Genomic DNA, 19,080 nt, shown 5'->3' on the forward strand with positions numbered 1-19,080 from the left:
GTTACAAAAATAAATATCGTGGAATCATTAAACTTTGTGGGGACAATTTCCATGCATTACTTTCATGAGTTATTTCATACCTACAAAAGGAAGTATGACTCTATCACCCTTATTCATTAGTGGATGAGAGGTACCCACAAACTCCACGAAAATTGATCCACCTCAAAATCTAATGATTCTACAGTATGAGACTACTGTTGGAGTGGATCAGTGGGTGGGGGTATTGAGGACTATTTGTCAGTGGGTGGGGGTATTGAGGACTATTTGTCAGTGGGTGGGGGTATTGAGGACTATTTGTCAGTGGGTGGGGGTATTGAGGACTATTTGTCCCATTTACCTGTGGCTGGCGAAACTGTCATCTCCCTCAGTACACAGAGTTCCGGCGGTGGCAAACATAATGGTGGTGTCCAGATCAGCAATGATTCCGCTCACCGCGCTTGCCGCATTGATACAGGCCTGGGTACCGCGAGACCCGGACTGTAATGCTGCTAGAACAAAGGCCACCTTCTCACTGACGCTGCGGGCATGGTCCTGGAGGTCGCGTCTCGCGTATGTGTCGTGTGGGTCGCCCTGGACTTTGCCGGCGTCCTGTACCAGCTCCACACAGCTCTTACCCAGGTCTTGGACCGTCGTACGGATGCGATTCGCAATCTACAGATAGACCAACAAAATATATAACAATGAAATCAATGGAAATCTACAGACCCAACATAATGGATTTCTCAGAGATCTGTTAAATATTATGGTAGCAATCACATTGATTATAAAGCCAGCATCTTTGGTTTCAAGGGAATTTCCCATTAAAAATTCAATATTCAGTTAGACAGGAAAAATGTTTGAAACAAAATAAAACCAAATAAACACTTTTTCATGCAGATAACCATATTCTTGACTTAACAGTACACAGAGCACACAATATCCATCCAATTTTGTTTACAAAACATTTTTAGAATAACAGATAAACCAATAAACTAGGAATCACTAGACATTGTAACAGGCTCGTGACTCCACTTACATCCTGACTGTTGGAGGTTGCGGCGGCATTTGCTGAGTTACTGGCCAGCACATCGTAGTCTCGTGTCAGCTGATTGGCCAGTCGCCCGAGGTCGCCCGGGTTCACCCCCGCCTTGCCCACCATCTCCTGCGTCGTCATGGCGATCTTCTTGGCCAGACTGACCATGTTGGACTGGTACTCCACGAAGGACATCCCCTCCCTCACCATTACCTGCTCGTCCGTCTGTAACCATAGAAACAAAGGGGGGTCAATATTGTAAACACAGACTCCTTTATTTGATAGACCTTATTATGTTACACCGATATGTATCCAAAATGTTCATAATGGCATAAGTTTGTTAAAATTTCATGATTTTAAAAAATTAAAGTCGATCAAATTCTTCCTCCAGTGCCACTATCGACACAATATTGGGGACTTTAAACAGAGCAAATTTTGGAGGAAAGAAGGTCCTTTATGTAAAGATTGTACCTACCTTAGTGATTGATTTGGTGAGTTTCTCTATCATACTGTTGACTACGCCGGCCTGTGAGGCGGCCTCCTCCAGAGACTGTAACAGGTCTTGTACGACGTCCATTGTGTTGTCTGCTGCTGTGTCAATGTTATCATGGGTGTGCTTAGGGGCCTACAACATAAAACAAGATATTGTAGTCTACAGAAGATCCGTGCACACACTTGTCTATTGTAAGGATTTGCTATGAAGTCCAGACTTAAACATGCCTCCTCTTTTTATCTTACGATACTCTAACCTCCCTATCTTATCTTTGGGTTGCCTCCCCCTCCTATCTTAAGGTACACTCTCCTTCTATAAGGTACACACTCCCCCTTTTTTCTTTAAGCTCATTCCTCTTCTCTCTTACTGTACACCTACCTAGGGTTGCCTCCACCTGCTATCTTTGGTTCACTACCCCTTCTTCCTTAAGGTACACTCCCCCTTCTACCTTAAGGTACACTTCCCCTTCTATCTTTAGGTACACCTACCTTAGGGTTGCCTCCCCCTTCCTTACAGGAGTACATGAACTGAAGTGCCGACTCGGCCACGGTCTTAGTCAGGTCCAGGATGTGGGTCTGTTGTTTGGAGTTCTGGATCAGCGAGGCGGCGCCTACAGCACCGTCCGAGAGTGGGCCGAAGTAGCTGGCCATCATTGTCACCTGTAGATACAGGAGGTGTCAAAAGTTATTACCTACCTATGTGTACATTGTGCTAACAAAAGGCATGTAAAAAATGACCATTATTATTTTGGATTATCATTCAAATTTCACAGAGAAGAAAATGACCCAGATCTCACATAATAAGTATTAAATATCACAACCGATGCTCTGTATACTGACCCTGTGACCCAGATTCTCCGGCTCTGCTTTAGCTGAGTCCTTGACCTTGGAACAAAGGTCATGGATTTCTCTTGCACTCCCAATCATCTGTTCTTGGAATCCCTATAATACCATTCAACAGTAATAATTAATGATTATTTACGAATATTGAAAATTGAGCATATTTTGATTACTTTAAAATCTTAATAAAGGGGGGGGGGGGGGGGGGAAGGGGTGAACTATCAAATAAATCTGTTAAACTGTTGAAACAAGGGAGGGGGTGATACCTTAAAAATCTAGACATGAAAGGGAAAATTTGAAAACTTAAATATCTAGATATTGGGAATGAGGGGTTGATAATTTACAAATCTGGACACATGGAGACATATTGGTGGATGGGGAAAAGGTGGTTTTGGGTGGAATAAGTACTGACCCTGAGGGATTTCTCGGTCCGTTGCTGTAGACTCTGACTGATGGCGGCCAGTGAGGCCTGGTCCAGGTCGCGGATGGAGCGGTTCAGTTTGTCGATCGACTCGTCACACTCACGCTGACCCGGCGCACAGTCCCTGAAATATATAGATGTATATAGTCAAACAGGTCCTGATGTTTTACAGGATATATGTTCAGTTCAAGATTTTTACATTCCTTGAAGTATACAGTCAAATACTATAATATGTGTCAAGAAATAACAGATGTAAAGTGGAATGGACCTCAAACAAATTAAAATCAAGCTTCAGAGAAATACAGTAAAATACTATAATATACATGTCCGAAAATTTAAAATCACTCTTAGGAATGAACCAGGCTATTGAAGAGCTAACACTTTTGTAAATCTAGAAATGCTGACCAACGTTAGGAGCTGGCATTATAATAAAGACTTGCACTATACACTTACTTGATGAAGGAAAGACTTACTACTGGTGGACAAACTTACTTGATGGAGGACACGAGTCGTTTGATGGCCTCGGACACACTCTTGGAGTGGTTGGAGTACAGTTGGTAAGTGGGCGGGTCCTTCGGGTTGACAGCCAGCTGTTTGGCGGCCGTCACCATGTGACACGCTCCATCGATCATCGCCTTACCTGCTGACACAATGGGCTCTTGGGCCTTCCTTGCCTACATATATATACAGATAAGTCATCTGTGTGTCTTGTCCCAGAAAATTAGGAATAACTGCATAAAACTTCCTTGAATTATGAAACCCCACCATGAACATATTCAAGTACATTTCTAATATGGGGTTTTACTGGACAACATAATCCTGTTAGTTGGGTGCTTTAACTTGCTAACTGTCTGCTTTATGTAGCTAGCTTAGTAGCTATCTGCTATATATCGCTAGCTGTCTTACTACCTGTATTTATCGATAGCTTTTCATTTACTGTAATTACCTCTGGGCTGATCTTGGCTGGCATGCTGGCAAACTCGGGAGAGGAGGCAAATGTGGTGAGTTCATCCACTGCATCTGTCAGTGGTTTGGCGGCCTCCGCACATCGCTGGCGGTTCTCCTCGGTGAAATCCTGGTCCAGCGCCTGAATAATGATGTATGTAATATCATTTAAATCTTTGGGAGACTTAAGGTACAAAACCCATAAGAAATTTCATACAATCTAACCAAACACAAATTATCACAAATAGAAATGTACACTTAAGATCTTGACATTTGACCTTGACACTCACCTTGATGGCCTTGACCAGGTTGGCTGTGCTGTTGGCAACGTCCTTGGCACTCTGTACAAAGTGTCGCTTAGCGACAGGATTGGAGGTCTTGCTGGAGGCCAGGCGACAGGCGTTACACAGGGCTGACGTGTGCTTAGCAACCACTGTTGCTGCTGACAACACCTACAAGGGGAGAAAACTCTAAATCATCTCTAAACAAAACACATCCTGGTGACAAGGTTAGAAATAATTACAAGTTAATCAAAGCAAAGTCATTACAAGTTCACTCTGTGTATGATGTAAAATTGTTAGTTAAATATTAATTCTTAATACAAAACTGATTTTAGATCTTGGCAAAGGTATGAAATTAAAGTAGATAATCTCCTCCATTCATCAAAGTATTTTTTCACGTAGCACACAAAATGATGCTTGTATATATATGATACATAGCCTGATACCTCACAAACTTTTAACATAGAGATATACACACATATATCTGTTTTTCCTGGTATACTGTAGAACAAGTTAACTCTGATATTTCTTGATACATGATACAATTCTGTTAACTCTGATACGCTTTCTCCAGCAATACATGTTAGTAAAGTAAATAGCAACCCCCACTTAGCGCTGTTCGCGATTCTATGATATATATGATATATGATACACAGTAACATGTAAGATACAGGTGATACGGAGTGAATTTCAATCTTCTCAACGATACACAGTGTGAACTATTGAACAATCTTGTCTAAACTTCTATCATGATACGTGAGGACGTTTTAATTATATCGTCTGTGATGTATCTAGATTCTGTGTGACGTCATACCACTATATTGAGCCCTGTATCTATTAATATCATATATACATTACAAACTCTTAACAGCCTACAACTGGAGAGTCTATAATTGTAATTACAATCCCATGACACTCAATGAATGCTTTAACATGGTGGTCAGAGACCATGAACAGAGACTTTTGAATTGTTGCTCTACACTATATAACAGAGACCATGAACAGAGACTATAGAATTGTTGCTCTACACTATATAACAGAGACCATGAACAGAGGCTACTGAATTGTTGCTCTACACTATATAACAGAGACCATGAACAGAGACTATTGAATTGTTGCTCTACACTACATAACAGAGACCATGAACAGAGACTATTGAATTGTTGCTCTACACTATATAACAGAGACCATGAACAGAGACCATTGAATTGTTGCTCTACACTATATAACAGTGACCACGAACAGAGACTATTGAATTGTTGCTCTACACTATATAACAGTGACAATGAACGTAATAAACTTTGCTGCTCTATGGGTTCCATGGAAACAATAAGACAGATGTGGCGCCAGACTATCTACGTCCTTTAGAACACTACTGAGGTGTAGACTGAGGACTATATACACTAACATTTATCACTAGAAAAGAAATCCCTACTAACTAGTTAATATGGTCAATATCCCCGAGTCCTGGCAAGTCTAACCTTTTGAGGTTGAGACAACTGCCAGCTACAAAGAAAATCTAATTCAGTCTGTATAAAAGTAAAATAGAAATTGCCTGCAGTTGAGGCACGTTTAACCTACTGATGTACCCTAATTGCAGAGGTTGAGATAATCAAGTTCTAGCGAGTTCAATCTCGCCGAGTCTATACAATCACTACAGATATACAAAGTTCATATGATAGATACACAGTTCCTACGGTGATACACACAGTACCATGGTAACTGTTACTAAGCAACAGTATAACATTTTAATCGATCCCCTTGTCAAGATGTCTGATGAAAAATGTAACAGAAAATGATTTAATTTTCACAATGAAGCTCCTCTTTAACAACAAGAAATGTGTTACCATGGCTACCAGTCATACAGACGAACTCTCTACAGAGAAGCTTACACAACAGTATAATGATTCTACGTGTTATATGGACAGGAAGTTTACAGAATTCTGGGAAGTATACAATTACGTCGTGATATCTTACATCATGCAGAGACCGCCTCTGAAAAGCGTGTGATACAAAAGAGAAAAAATACATAAATATGCATGTACCTAATATAATGAATATTTAAATCTCTGTGTATGAAAGAAAAATACAACTCATGAATATGAATGAACCAAAGTATCTCTAAAGCTCAAACATAAAAGTGAGTAAGATTTTTCTAAGATCATAGAAAATTGTGTTCTTGTATGTTGAATATTTTTAATACAATGGTAATTTGAAATATAAATATGTTTAATTAAAGAGAATGAAGTTGATCATAAAAAATCTGACAACATGAATAATTATGGAGATATTTAAAGTTGTATACGAGTTGGAATGACCCAGACATTGTTACACACTGTACCTTCTTTCTATCAAACAATAGAAGCTGTTTAAACAAAAAATGTTGCAAATACAATATTAGCCATGTAATAAATTAATGCTACAACAAATCTTTCTTAACTTTCTTAAAAATATGCTCAATCAATAAAGCATGAAATAGAAGACTTAAAAGATTGACAAAATGTAACTAATCGTTTAAAGCACAAAAAAAACAACGACCTTGAGCCAAAATTTTTCATGACCTTAACCCAGATTTTGTTTTGTCTTTAAACATGGAAGGCTGACAACACAACAATATGGCGGTAAATAGCTCTGTGTACGCAATTTAACCAAAAAAAATATTTTGAAAAAGATAATAAACATTCCACACACAGATCTACACGGTAACTAAGGGACACAATGCACAGGGTTACGTGACCCCAGGGTCATGACCCCAGGGGTGAAAGGTCACCTACCATTGACCTACAGCTTTCCGCCATGTAATACTAAACAAAGGACAAAAAGGAAATCAATTTACTTTGATTATTGAAATAAATCAAAATAACCAACAAATGAGGACAGAACAATGTGCTATGATTTGATTTCACCAAATCTAAAAGGGGGCTTTCCAATTGTATATTAATAAATCAATGCACATACAAATCATATAGTTTCTTTGTTGTTATAAAGCAAATGATTTATTTACAGCAATAAATTCTGGAGAGGAGGAGAAGGGGTAAATTATGCTGTATGGATTCTGAGTGAGTTGGTCTTGATAAAAGTACACTGCTTTAAATCCTGTTATATATCATGGAGCATCATTGATCTGCTAGAAGCCAGGCTACGTTAGCCACAGAATACAGAGTTATGGCTCTAAGGCAGTTAGTCTGTAATCAAACAGCTCCTATAGCAGGATATATAAGGAGATACTTCCTTGAGATATATGTAACTCAGGTTCTGCTACAAGCAGTCAGTTTGTCTAAAGACTTAATTCTTTTTGCAACAAATTATGTCTTATAACCTGATTTGTTAAGAATGAAATGAAATTATTTTTGAAAATTACCTCCCATTTCACTGAAAATTTAAATCTTAAACATTCACGTAAAAAAAGTTTGCTTATATTATGTCCTGAACTTCATGGTTATTAGGAATTATGAAATAAATTCTAATACAACATAAGCTCATTCAAAGAGGGGCAATAATGATGTTATCACCAGTCGGCTCAATAAGCTCATCCAAAGAGGGGCAATAATGATGTTATCACCAGTCGGCTCAATAAGCTCATTTAAAGAGGGGCAATAATGATGTTATCACCAGTCGGCTCAATAAGCTCATTCAAAGAGGGGCAATAATGATGTTATCATCAGTCAGCTCAATAAGCTCATTCAAAGAGGGACAATAATGATGTTATCATCAGTCAGCTCAATAAGCTCATCCAAAGAGGGGCAATAATGATGTTATCACCAGTCGGCTCAATAAGCTCATCCAAAGAGGGGCAATAATGATGTTATCACCAGTCGGCTCAATAAGCTCATTTAAAGAGGGGCAATAATGATGTTATCACCAGTTGGCTCAATAAGCTCATTCAGGGGGCAATATAGAGGTTTGAGAATTGATGCCATGTATTGCATTCTGACTGGTCCAACATTGGATCTGTATAAACTCCTACAGGGCTTTATTGACCAGGCTCTATACAGGTCCATTAGTAAGTCATTAGTCCTCCACTAATTAACCACTGATTAACGACGTACCTGTTGCTGGGAGCTGGCCGGGTTAACCAGGTTCTGACACGCCATCTGTATGGCCTGGTTAGCCCGGGCAAACTGGGACTGGTCCACCAGCCCGGGCCTTCCGGGCTCTGACGCTCCATCAGCGATGCCCACAAGGTAGGCTGCCTGTAATTTAAAGTAAAAACAAATGTCATTATTATTCATTCATCATACATATTAGGACATTCTGGTGCTCCATCTCCTACACTCCATCAGCTATGTCACTCTTGACAGAATGTTGATGTAGAGTTTTGAGTCAGTAACTCTCTCTAGAATGTTTTGAGACAGTTCCTCTCTAACTCTTTTTCCTACTTAAAATTCTATGGTCTCAAAATAAGTTGTTTGTGCCATATTGGAAAAAATAGCAACTCATAGGAGTCAATCCCTGAATACAAAAACTTTTGAGATTGTCCCTTACCTGTGAGGCGGCATCAGTGAGTCCACAAACAGATGTTGAGAAGTTCCCCACGGAGTCACAGAAGTTCTCCAGGTCACCCTTCTTGGCGTGGTTCGTGATCCCAGTCATAGAGTCTCCCAACAGCTGCAGGACAGAAAGAGGGGCCAGTTAGTTAATCCAGTAATTAACTAATTAACTGATCCAGATATTAACTAAGCATTCAAAATATTATTAAATCTGAAGTGGTATGACAGGTATAATGTCAGTATAATTCATAATGAGTGATATACAGTTGGCTTAATGGTTCATCAAACACACTATAAATATATATATTCACTGGTCAACATTAAGGAGATAAATATCATCAATATAAAGCAAAATATTACATGCATGCAAAAATGTAATTCACATTTAAAGCCTCAAATTGACTGAATTTTTTCATATTGAAAACAAAACCATTGTAACCAAGAAGAAGGGAGTTGTAAACAGAATACATTTACCGGTACATGGAGTGGGCACAGACATGCGGAGGGACCAAGCTCAGGGCCAGAGAATCTAGACTCGTTCACTTCTGATCTCAGTCTCACATTTACAAAAGTGGAGAAGTGAGATTTAGTTACAAAAGAAATATGAGAAAAAAGAGATTGAGACAAAAAGTGAGCTCGTCAAAGTTTTATGGCCACAGAGCCATCATCTGACAAATCATCGACTACCTCTATCTATTTGGAGGTCCGTGTTGCTCTGCTTTGAATTTGTATTTCGTTTTATGGATTTTGAGATGGTTGACGGTTTGTTACTGTCATTTTTCAAACATTGACATTAAGGCCAATTCTCTGATTGACAGTTAGGCTTATTAGGGGACCATCATATAGTATTTGAGAAGACACTGTTGTAATGAGTTTTCAGGCTTGACCATGCAACAAACAACAAAACAACACACAACATAATGTTGACAGACAACAGACAGGGGGAGGGGGGGTTAATGTTTACACACATACATGCTTTCTCTATATCGTGTTCTGGGACTGTACATTGGGGAAGAAATCTGTTCTGTTCATTTTTACATGCTTAGCAAATTGAAGTAAAATTATATTGTGATAATATTAGTATTCTGGTTATCACAAATGACAAGTAATACTATAAAATCAAATTTGTCATGAATTCACAAAGCCTTTGAACCTCAGATCCTTCGTGAATCAAGATTCTAAAGATATTTTGTTCTCTGTCTAAAATTAAACCAACAACATATTTCATTTAATTTTTCCAGAAAAGGAACAAACAATCTAGAACTTGTAAGATGGTAGCTGCACTGTTAATTCTCTCTGTATATCACATGTATGCTGTCCAACTTAGCTAGTACTTATTACAGATAGAAGAGAGAAATATGCAATAAGTGTAATATACAGTTTTTCCAGGTACATTTGACAGTAACTAGCTTGGCTATTTTCTACCTATCTAATTAATGAATAAATACAAGATTATTTTTACCATTTTGACATTTGTACATGTATGCATATAGCACTAGCCATTTTATTTTTATCAAAACATAGCATAGAAGTCATTATCTCCTCAATTTTTTTTTGGAGGGGGGGGGGGTATTAATCAATTAATTGGTGGGGGTGGGGGGGAGGGGGTCATAAATTTTCTCAACAACAAAGGCTGACATAAAAAAAAATGACAACAAACATGCAACTGATGATGGAAATTGACAGAGACAAAGTGGAAAATAAACCCCAGAAATAGTTCATAGAAAAACAAGTCTAAATCAAGATAACACTGAAAAAGCACCAGTTTCCCTCCCCCTTCACATGCCTGAACCCTGACCCTGAAAATAGATTGTGGGAACACAGAACAAGCTCAACATTGTCAATATAACGACCTTAAACTAATTACTGGCCCATAAACTGTGACATGTACATTGTCAATATAACGACCTTACACTAATTACTGGCCCATAAACTGTGACATGTACATTGTCAATATAACGACCTTACACTAATTACTGGCCCATAAACTGTGACATGTACATTTAAAATGACTGTTTTTTCATTTACTCGAAGTTTCATTAAGTTCATTTGAGAAGGTTGGGTGTTTCATTTGAAATACAGGTGAAGTTCAGAGGTTAGGATAGTGTGTGAATATGTGTTCTGTGAGCAAATATAAAACGATGTGATCAACCCAAGATTTTTTGTGAGGGTGGGGGGTGGGGGTGAGGGTGGAGGTGGAGGTGGGGTGTTGAGCATGTCTGTTATAAGCTTTCTGGGTACAACAAAAATAGAAGAGATACAAGAAGGTGAGATTTACCCAGACTTGGCCCTGTGATAAAATCCTCACAAAATCAGCCAATCAGTCGATAGCATTCAAAACAGTATTATACAAACAGCCAATCAGTTTACAGCATTCAAAACAGTTAATTTACAATCAGCCAATCAGTCAATAGCATTCAAAAAAGTTTAGAAATGATTAGCCAATCAGATATTGGCATTCATAAATAATTCATAATATAGATGGCTGTAAATGTTAAAAGATTTAAATTAAAAAAACCAAATTAAATATTAATCTAGTAGGATTTGGGAAAATTCTAGTTAAACATTATTCAGCCATTAACAAAGATATGAATTTTTTCATTGCAAAGGTTTGTAAGTAACATGAAGACGAATGAAAACAAACCTTAACTTCATTCTAAATACAAGACAAAGAGATTTTCACAGATTCATTCTCTACACAAAAAAGTCAAAAACTGATAAAGCATCACTTTCTACTCCGACAGTCAGCCATCATGCGACTTAGTTCTTGGATACATTCTGAGAGTTCACTCTCCGCGCCACAGACATTGTGATACAGGCGAGGAATGAGTTACCTACCTTAGATTTCTCCATGACGGAGTCCAGACATTCGAAATACGACAGGTCAGTCACTGGTTCATTGGCACTCTCCAGCATAGATTTCATCATCTACAACAACACAGCATCACAGCATTAAAAAAATACAGCATACTGAGCATAGAGAAGCATTGCATACCTGTTAACCTTTCTAAGCTGCTATGTGGGAGAATCTCCCCCTTACCAACTTGGCTAAGGGGGAGATTTTGCGTAAACAACGTTTTTTCACGTGAAATGCAAATATATATTAAAAATACTGTTAGATACCTTATTTTACCATTGTAATTAATGTATTTGCAATCATTTTAAATTTTATTATTTCTATGACTACCAGCGTGCAATTACAGCTTGTGTTGCTGTACAAGTTCAGAAAACTATTATTTTGTTTGAATGGTACAATACAAGAAGTCAATAGTGCCACTTTTTATATTAAGTCTTTCTATTGTTCAGTATTGAACCATCACTGCATGCTGACATCTAGGGTAAACACAGAAAATTTATTTTGCCTATTTTGAATTTGCAGTGAAACCCAGTTAAGAAAATACCAGAAAATAATATTCATTAAAATTATTTTTTGCCTTATATATAGGATAGATTTTTAATTCACAAAACAATTTTAACATGTATTTCTCCAGTATCATTTAAAAATGATCTCTGTTGTAATGTCTAAAGCATCCCTGTAAATCATAGTACCGGTACTATAAACTTTAAAAACTCTTGTGAAATGCTTTTACACTTTTTTACACTTTATTGGTAGCTTGTATAAACACTCAGTGTTCCAAACTCACTTTGATTTTTACCGACCGTGCTGGCCAGACAGAATTAGTCACGACTCACTGCACGTGGCTTGGGTGCTTTACCTGTGCACCTGTTAAGTGACACCACTGGCTGTTATTGTTTTCTTTGGTGTTACAGAGTAAAATCAAGATGTTTTAAGCTTTCACTTATTTTTTATAAGGCATATGCATAACTAAATACGTAACTGATTTAAGTCAAAACCGGAAGTAATCGTAAAAAGTAATCTGGGCTATAACATGTCATACTATGATCACGGTAGATAGCACTTGGATGGAATTTGATATATTCAAGCTACACTGCAGCTTTTTTAGTTCAAAATCAGAGAAAACCCCGCAGTGGATGTTGAAATTTGCATGTAAAGATTAAGAATTGGGGGGGGGGGGGGGGGGAGACAAATACGATTGCGGGAGAAACTTGTCTTCCGCGCGGGAGATAGGTTGGATGCGCGAGATCTTAGATTTTTAGGCCGTTTTGCGGGAGTCTTCCGCACAATGCGGGAGGGTTAACAGGTATGCATTGTACAGCATAGATTCTTACACGGCTCAAATCTTTATAATAAAATACATATCTTTAACATTTTCATTTTCAGTTTGGAGGGAAAGGGCTTAAGAGGAAAGGAGTATAAATCTAAGGAATCCACTACAAATAATTATTTTGCTATGAGGATGAAGGAGTAATTCTTCTAATGTTAAATCAGAAGGATGAAAAGGTGGTTTTTAAGGATAAGTTATGTGATTTCTGAATCATACTTACAACAGTGTCATAAAGCCATACTCTACAACTTCTTTCTCACTCTTATCGTAATAATAGTCTGAGGGCGTTATCACACTCCTTCTGCCCTTGGTTATATAAACTACATACACATTGGAGGGTGTTACTGACCTGTATTTGTCTGAGGGCGTTATCACACTCCTTCTGCCCTTGGTTATATATACTACATAGACATTGGAGGGTGTTACTGACCTGTATCTGTCTGAGGGCGTTATCATACTCCTTCTGCCCTTGGTTATATATAAACTACATAGACATTGGAGGGTGTTACTGACCTGTATCTGTCTGAGGGCGTTATCACACTCCTTCTGCTCTTGGTTATATAAACTACATACACATTGGAGGGTGTTACTGACCTGTATCTGTCTGAGGGCGTTATCACACTCCTTCTGGCCTTGGTTATATATAAACTACATACACATTGGAGGGTGTTACTGACCTGTATCTGTCTGAGGGCGTTATCACACTCCTTCTGCCCTTGGTTATATAAACTACATACACATTGGAGGGTGTTACTGACCTGTATCTGTCTGAGGGCGTTATCACACTCCTTCTGTCCTTGGTTATATATACTACATACATAATGGAGGGTGTTACTGACCTGTATCTGTCTGAGGGCGTTATCACACTCCTTCTGCCCTTGGTTATATATACTACATACATATTGGAGGGTGTTACTGACCTGTATCTGTCTGCGGGCGTTATCACACTCCTTCTGCCCTTGGTTATATATACTACATACATATTGGAGGGTGTTACTGACCTGTATCTGTCTGAGGGCGTTATCACACTCCTTCTGCCCTTGGTTATATATACTACATACATATTGGAGGGTGTTACTGACCTGTATCTGTCTGAGGGCGTTATCACACTCCTTCTGCCCTTGGTTATATATACTACATAGACATTGGAGGGTGTTACTGACCTGTATCAGTCTGAGGGCGTTATCACACTCCTTCTGCCCTTGGTTATATATACTACATAGACATTGGAGGGTGTTACTGACCTGTATCTGTCTGAGGGCGTTATCACACTCCTTCTGCCCTTGGTTATATAAACTACATACACATTGGAGGGTGTTACTGACCTGTATCTGTCTGAGGGCATTATCACACTCCTTCTGTCCTTGGTTATATATACTGCATACATATTGGAGGGTGTTACTGACCTGTATCTGTCTGAGGGCGTTATCACACTCCTTCTGCCCTTGGTTATATATACTACATACATATTGGAGGGTGTTACTGACCTGTATCTGTCTGAGGGCGTTATCACACTCCTTCTGCCCTTGGTTATATATAAACTACATACACATTGGAGGGTGTTACTGACCTGTATTTGTCTGAGGGCGTTATCACACTCCTTCTGTCCTTGGTTATATATACTACATACATATTGGAGGGTGTTACTGACCTGTATCTGTCTGCGGGCGTTATCACACTCCTTCTGCCCTTGGTTATATATACTACATACATATTGGAGGGTGTTACTGACCTGTATCTGTCTGAGGGCGTTATCACACTCCTTCTGTCCTTGGTTATATATACTACATACATATTGGAGGGTGTTACTGACCTGTATCTGTCTGCGGGCGTTATCACACTCCTTCTGCCCTTGGTTATATAAACTACATACACATTGGAGGGTGTTACTGACCTGTATCTGTCTGAGGGCGTTATCACACTCCTTCTGCCCTTGGTTATATATACTACATACACATTGGAGGGTGTTACTGACCTGTATCTGTCTGAGGGCGTTATCACACTCCTTCTGCCCTGGAGCCGACACAGTACAGACGTTGATCAGCTGATAATGCTCTCCGTCACCGCTCTATCAGACAAAATGTAGTAAAAGTTTAAAACATAAAACATTGAAATTGAAACAAAACCCCTAAAATCCTTACTCAATTTAATTATTTCATGCTTTACAAAACTACACATAATTATTGACTCCGGGGCTATAAACTTAACAAAAGTTAAAGATAAAACTCAAACACATTAAGGATTAGACTATGTAGAGTAACTCAATGTAATACTGGATTATATAAAGGTAATATTTGAGTGCCTACCTGGCGGCCTGCGAGAGCAGATTCTTGGTGTTGGGAGCGTTTGGATTGGCCGACACAGATTTGGCAGCCAGCAGCAGTTTACTGGAAACCATGGAGACGTTCTTCAGTCCGCCCACAATCTGGTTCTGTGTGTCTCCATCCTTGGACAGACCTGGAAACCAACCAATCAAAATCAATCACAGGTACCTACCAGTACATTCTACAGTAATGTCACACCTTCAGCCTCGCGTCTGTTTTGATCAAACCTTAAACTTTTAGTATCTGATTTTGTTGGAATCTCGCTCTCACTGACCTGCCATGGTGAGTCCAGATTTGATGAACTCTGAGTAAGACGAGCTGTACTCGCGAGATGACTCGGCGAGTTGTTTAGGTGTGCCACGAGATGCGGTGACGATGTCACTGGCGGCCTGGTTGAGATTGACAGCGGCGTTGTTGATCTCGATCTGGATCTCCTGGAACGTGCGGTCTGTGCTCGGGTACTACAATGTACAGGAATGAAAAATTAAATCAATTCCTAATAATGATGCATAGATAAAGTAAATTTGTTTAAAAGATTATTTTTTATGAGATAGGGATTTCTATGCATATGTGAAGTAATTTAATTCTGAAAGAATGAGAACTATTTCTGTGAAAAAGGTGATTTTTTATGAGCCAAGTTATAATTTGAGATGAAGTTTGTTTACTGTTGACATAAGGTTGCCTATTCGTCTATTTCTAAGATAGATGTAACTATCTCGGTGGATGCCATTTGACTATCCACTTATTCTGAGATCAAATCTGCTTCCGACTTAAATTTTGTCTATTTCTGAGATAGACTTTGTTTGCGGAACAGACAGATCTGCGTACCTTGGTGGACGCCAGCTCCTGGCTCGAGTCTGTGATCTGTCTGATGGCGTTATCCACGTCTCTCTGTCCGGGAAGGGCGTTCACACAGTTGTTGAGGTCGAGCCTGGTTCTCAGGGTTTTCTGGGTCGTTCATGGCTCGCTTCGTCTCCTCCAGTAGATGCGTCGACTTGTCGATGACGTCACGGGCGCTGTCGATCACTTGCCGTCTGACCTCGATGTCTTCTGAGGTTGAGGCGACACCGCGCGTGGCTTCTGTCAGCACGCGGAGAGCGTTCGCGGTGTCCATGGCTGCTACACCCACGTAATTCTCATTGCCCTGAAAAATCACCATATAGTGGAAATATATTAACATATAGATAAATATATAGATAAATAAAATCCAATTCCCTGAGAAATGACCATAGGGAAGAATGTGTGAAGAAAAGTCACAACAGAATGAAATCATGTCATATATATATATTATACTGTTCACTCCGTTTTTTCTTATATCACAAAAATTACAAAAATGGGGGTAAATACGTTACTTTTTCATTTGCATCAGTCATCTTGTTTCAATTTTTGCGTATCATATTTTTTGTGATGCCTTATTTTTTTACAGCGATCATCTATTACCAGAATATATGAAATGTCTCCATTATACATTTATCTGTGTTTACCTGTGAGGCAGCCGTCAGTAGCTGAGCCATCGCCGATCCCACGTTCTTAGAGGTGGAGCCAAGTTTCATGGCCGACGCCTCCACCTGAAATACGTAACAGTATCATGTATCAACTCCATTCCACCATATTACAATAGAAAGCCATAATACAATATCACATCTCCCATTTATATAATAATCAAAAAATATCTGACAGTTTACACCCTTTACTTACTTTTTTTTAGTAATGATCTTATTCACTAAACACATGCTACTATCATTAAATATTCATGGCCTTTAACCCTGGCCTGAACATAATACGAATGATCCACTTCACTTTACATATAATCCAATTAACAAATGCACTATGTATACACATGCTACTATCATTGAGTATTCATGACCTTTAACCCTTGACCTGACTATATAATCACCATGACATTTTCCTCTTGGCCTTACCGTTTCACCGGGTAGTGGCACAAGGTTACCGCTGTCGGCGGCTCTGCGGTACTCCTCCAGCTCGCAGTCGAGTTCGGTCAGCTGATCAAGCGCGGCATCAACCTCCAGTGAGATACACATCTCCTCTGCCTTCCCAGAGGCGGTTCTCAGCTCAGCGAGCGCGGTGGTCATCGTCGTCACTGCCTGGTTCATGTTCATGCTTGCGGCTTGATCTCCAACCGTTGGGGCTGCGGCGTTTGCGGCGGATACCAGCTGACTGGCAGGCTGTCAGAAGAAATGTGGCCAGTGAACCGAGATGTGAAACTAGTGTCTATTATAATAGCTATGCACATCATATTATTTTGATAAAATAAAAAATAAAATAAGTTAAATATAGCACAGAAACCTTAGTATTAAGATATTTTCCTTTCTCCCCCAAACACTGCAGCGAGATTTTACAGATATTGTACTATCAATTATTGATTTTTTTTCTTGCCAAATGGTCTCCCTTACAATTTGTACTTTATACCTGTATAAATTCCTTGCTGGCATTGATCAGTTGTAGCTGGGCTGTAGCGCTGTCCTGGTTTGTCTCAGATCCCCGGAATCCTTGGATCAACAGAGGCAGCTGTTCATTCATGATCTGTAGAAGGAGAACAACATGTGATAGTCTCAGCCAATAAAATACAACAATACAAGGAGGACACACTATTATTTTCTTAGCCAATCAAATATGGTTTTACAAAAACTACAGTCCCAATCAGCCAATCATCGGCAGTATTTGGAAGACACAATACAATATTCTTAGACAATACTTAAATCCTCTGGAGAAACAGAAGGAATGCAGATACAATGCTTAGTCATGGAACACAACAGGAAGATCTGACCCCTCGACCTTTTGCCAATCAATTATAACCCAGCATTTGTCAGTGTTTCAACATTCAGTGTGTCTTGTTTGTCATTTAACAACTTCAAGATTTAAACCAAGAACCTTTAGCTTACTGGCCAATCTACTATACCTCCCATAGCTAAGTGTTTCCACCATTATATAAATTGAATTGGGACTTCTTTTATTGATAAGAGTTATGGAATGATGTCCTCATCACTGCTTACCTGACATTGTTGAGTCAGTTGATGTTCCGAGGTTTTGTTAGTGTTGGATTTGTTAGCGTTCTTTGAGGCGTTAATCAGCTGTGTGGTGGCTGAGGCGGTACGACGCGCGGCGTTCTACAAAACATAGATATAGTCTCTTAAAGCCCAATTACATATTAAAGTACGATTGTAAAATACTCGTTTTACAATCCAATTACATTTCAAAGCATGGTTGTAACCATAATACACCTAAATGACTCATGTAAAGTCTCATCACAAAACATGATTGTAATATCAAGCCATCATGTCGTATATCATTTACTGCAATTAAATTACAGGTTCTAGAGATAACTAAACGACACTTAATGAGTCTCTGACCTCTAGCCTCCTGATGAGTTTCTTTTTGAGGGCGTTGCTGGCGGCGATATTTGTGGCAGCCCGGAGATCCTTTGAAGCGCCTCTTAGTCTCTTCTGCTGCTCTGAGTCGTTCGGACTCGACGCACAGCCCTGTAATATTAGAATATAACACTTTACTGAAATTGATTGAACATGATATAGCTGTCACTGTAATACACAACTCTGTAACAAATATAACATTTGACTTTACAAATGTTAAACATGATATAGCTGTCCCCTGTAATATACAACTCTGTAACAAATATAACATTTGACTTTACAAATGTTAAACATGATATTGCATTCTACAGTGTCAGCTGCTTTACCTTTATCATCATATGCTCTGCGGCCTTCAATGTCTACATAACCAGAAACACAGTATACTAGTACTATTACACTTCCCATCTCATTGTTCAATGCACACAACTTTTCCTTACCTTGGCAGCTTCCACCATGTTCGCGGTGGCATCAGCGAGTTGTCTGGCAGCGGCCAGGAGCCGCTTCTGCATGTCCGAGTCAGAGTGGCCCTCGGCTTCTCCCCTGATGGCCCCAACCAATGAAGAGGTCGCCTGAAAACAACAGATATCAAGGTCAAAAATTATATCATAAACAAGTAAATATATTGAAAGTCAACAGTGTTAAATTTCTGAGCCATGTAGGTGCTAACCCAATTTACCATTGACTTTTATAGAATTGAAC

General features: G+C 39.2%; 1 pseudogene across 1 annotated transcript in view; it reads right to left on the reverse strand.

Moving 5' to 3' along the window:
* LOC117687302 (talin-2-like) overlaps positions 1-19,080 on the reverse strand; it is a 42,767-nt pseudogene that overhangs the window by 23,561 nt on the left and 126 nt on the right. Inside the window, exons 2-24 of the transcript XR_010712718.1 lie at positions 18,819-18,950; positions 18,364-18,492; positions 18,007-18,120; positions 17,423-17,536; positions 16,915-17,178; positions 16,477-16,560; positions 15,821-16,136; positions 15,267-15,453; positions 14,975-15,125; positions 14,644-14,736; positions 11,320-11,409; positions 8,477-8,599; positions 8,041-8,184; positions 6,766-6,795; positions 4,001-4,162; positions 3,712-3,852; positions 3,258-3,439; positions 2,757-2,889; positions 2,345-2,446; positions 1,994-2,164; positions 1,488-1,637; positions 1,016-1,237; positions 338-651 (exon numbers count right to left, since the gene is read on the reverse strand). The product of XR_010712718.1 is annotated as a talin-2-like (transcript). The remainder of the gene's footprint in view (positions 1-337; positions 652-1,015; positions 1,238-1,487; positions 1,638-1,993; positions 2,165-2,344; positions 2,447-2,756; positions 2,890-3,257; positions 3,440-3,711; positions 3,853-4,000; positions 4,163-6,765; positions 6,796-8,040; positions 8,185-8,476; positions 8,600-11,319; positions 11,410-14,643; positions 14,737-14,974; positions 15,126-15,266; positions 15,454-15,820; positions 16,137-16,476; positions 16,561-16,914; positions 17,179-17,422; positions 17,537-18,006; positions 18,121-18,363; positions 18,493-18,818; positions 18,951-19,080) is intronic.

The sequence above is a fragment of the Magallana gigas genome, chromosome 1 (assembly GCF_963853765.1).
Source record: "Magallana gigas chromosome 1, xbMagGiga1.1, whole genome shotgun sequence".
Taxonomy (NCBI): Eukaryota; Metazoa; Mollusca; class Bivalvia; order Ostreida; family Ostreidae; genus Magallana; species Magallana gigas.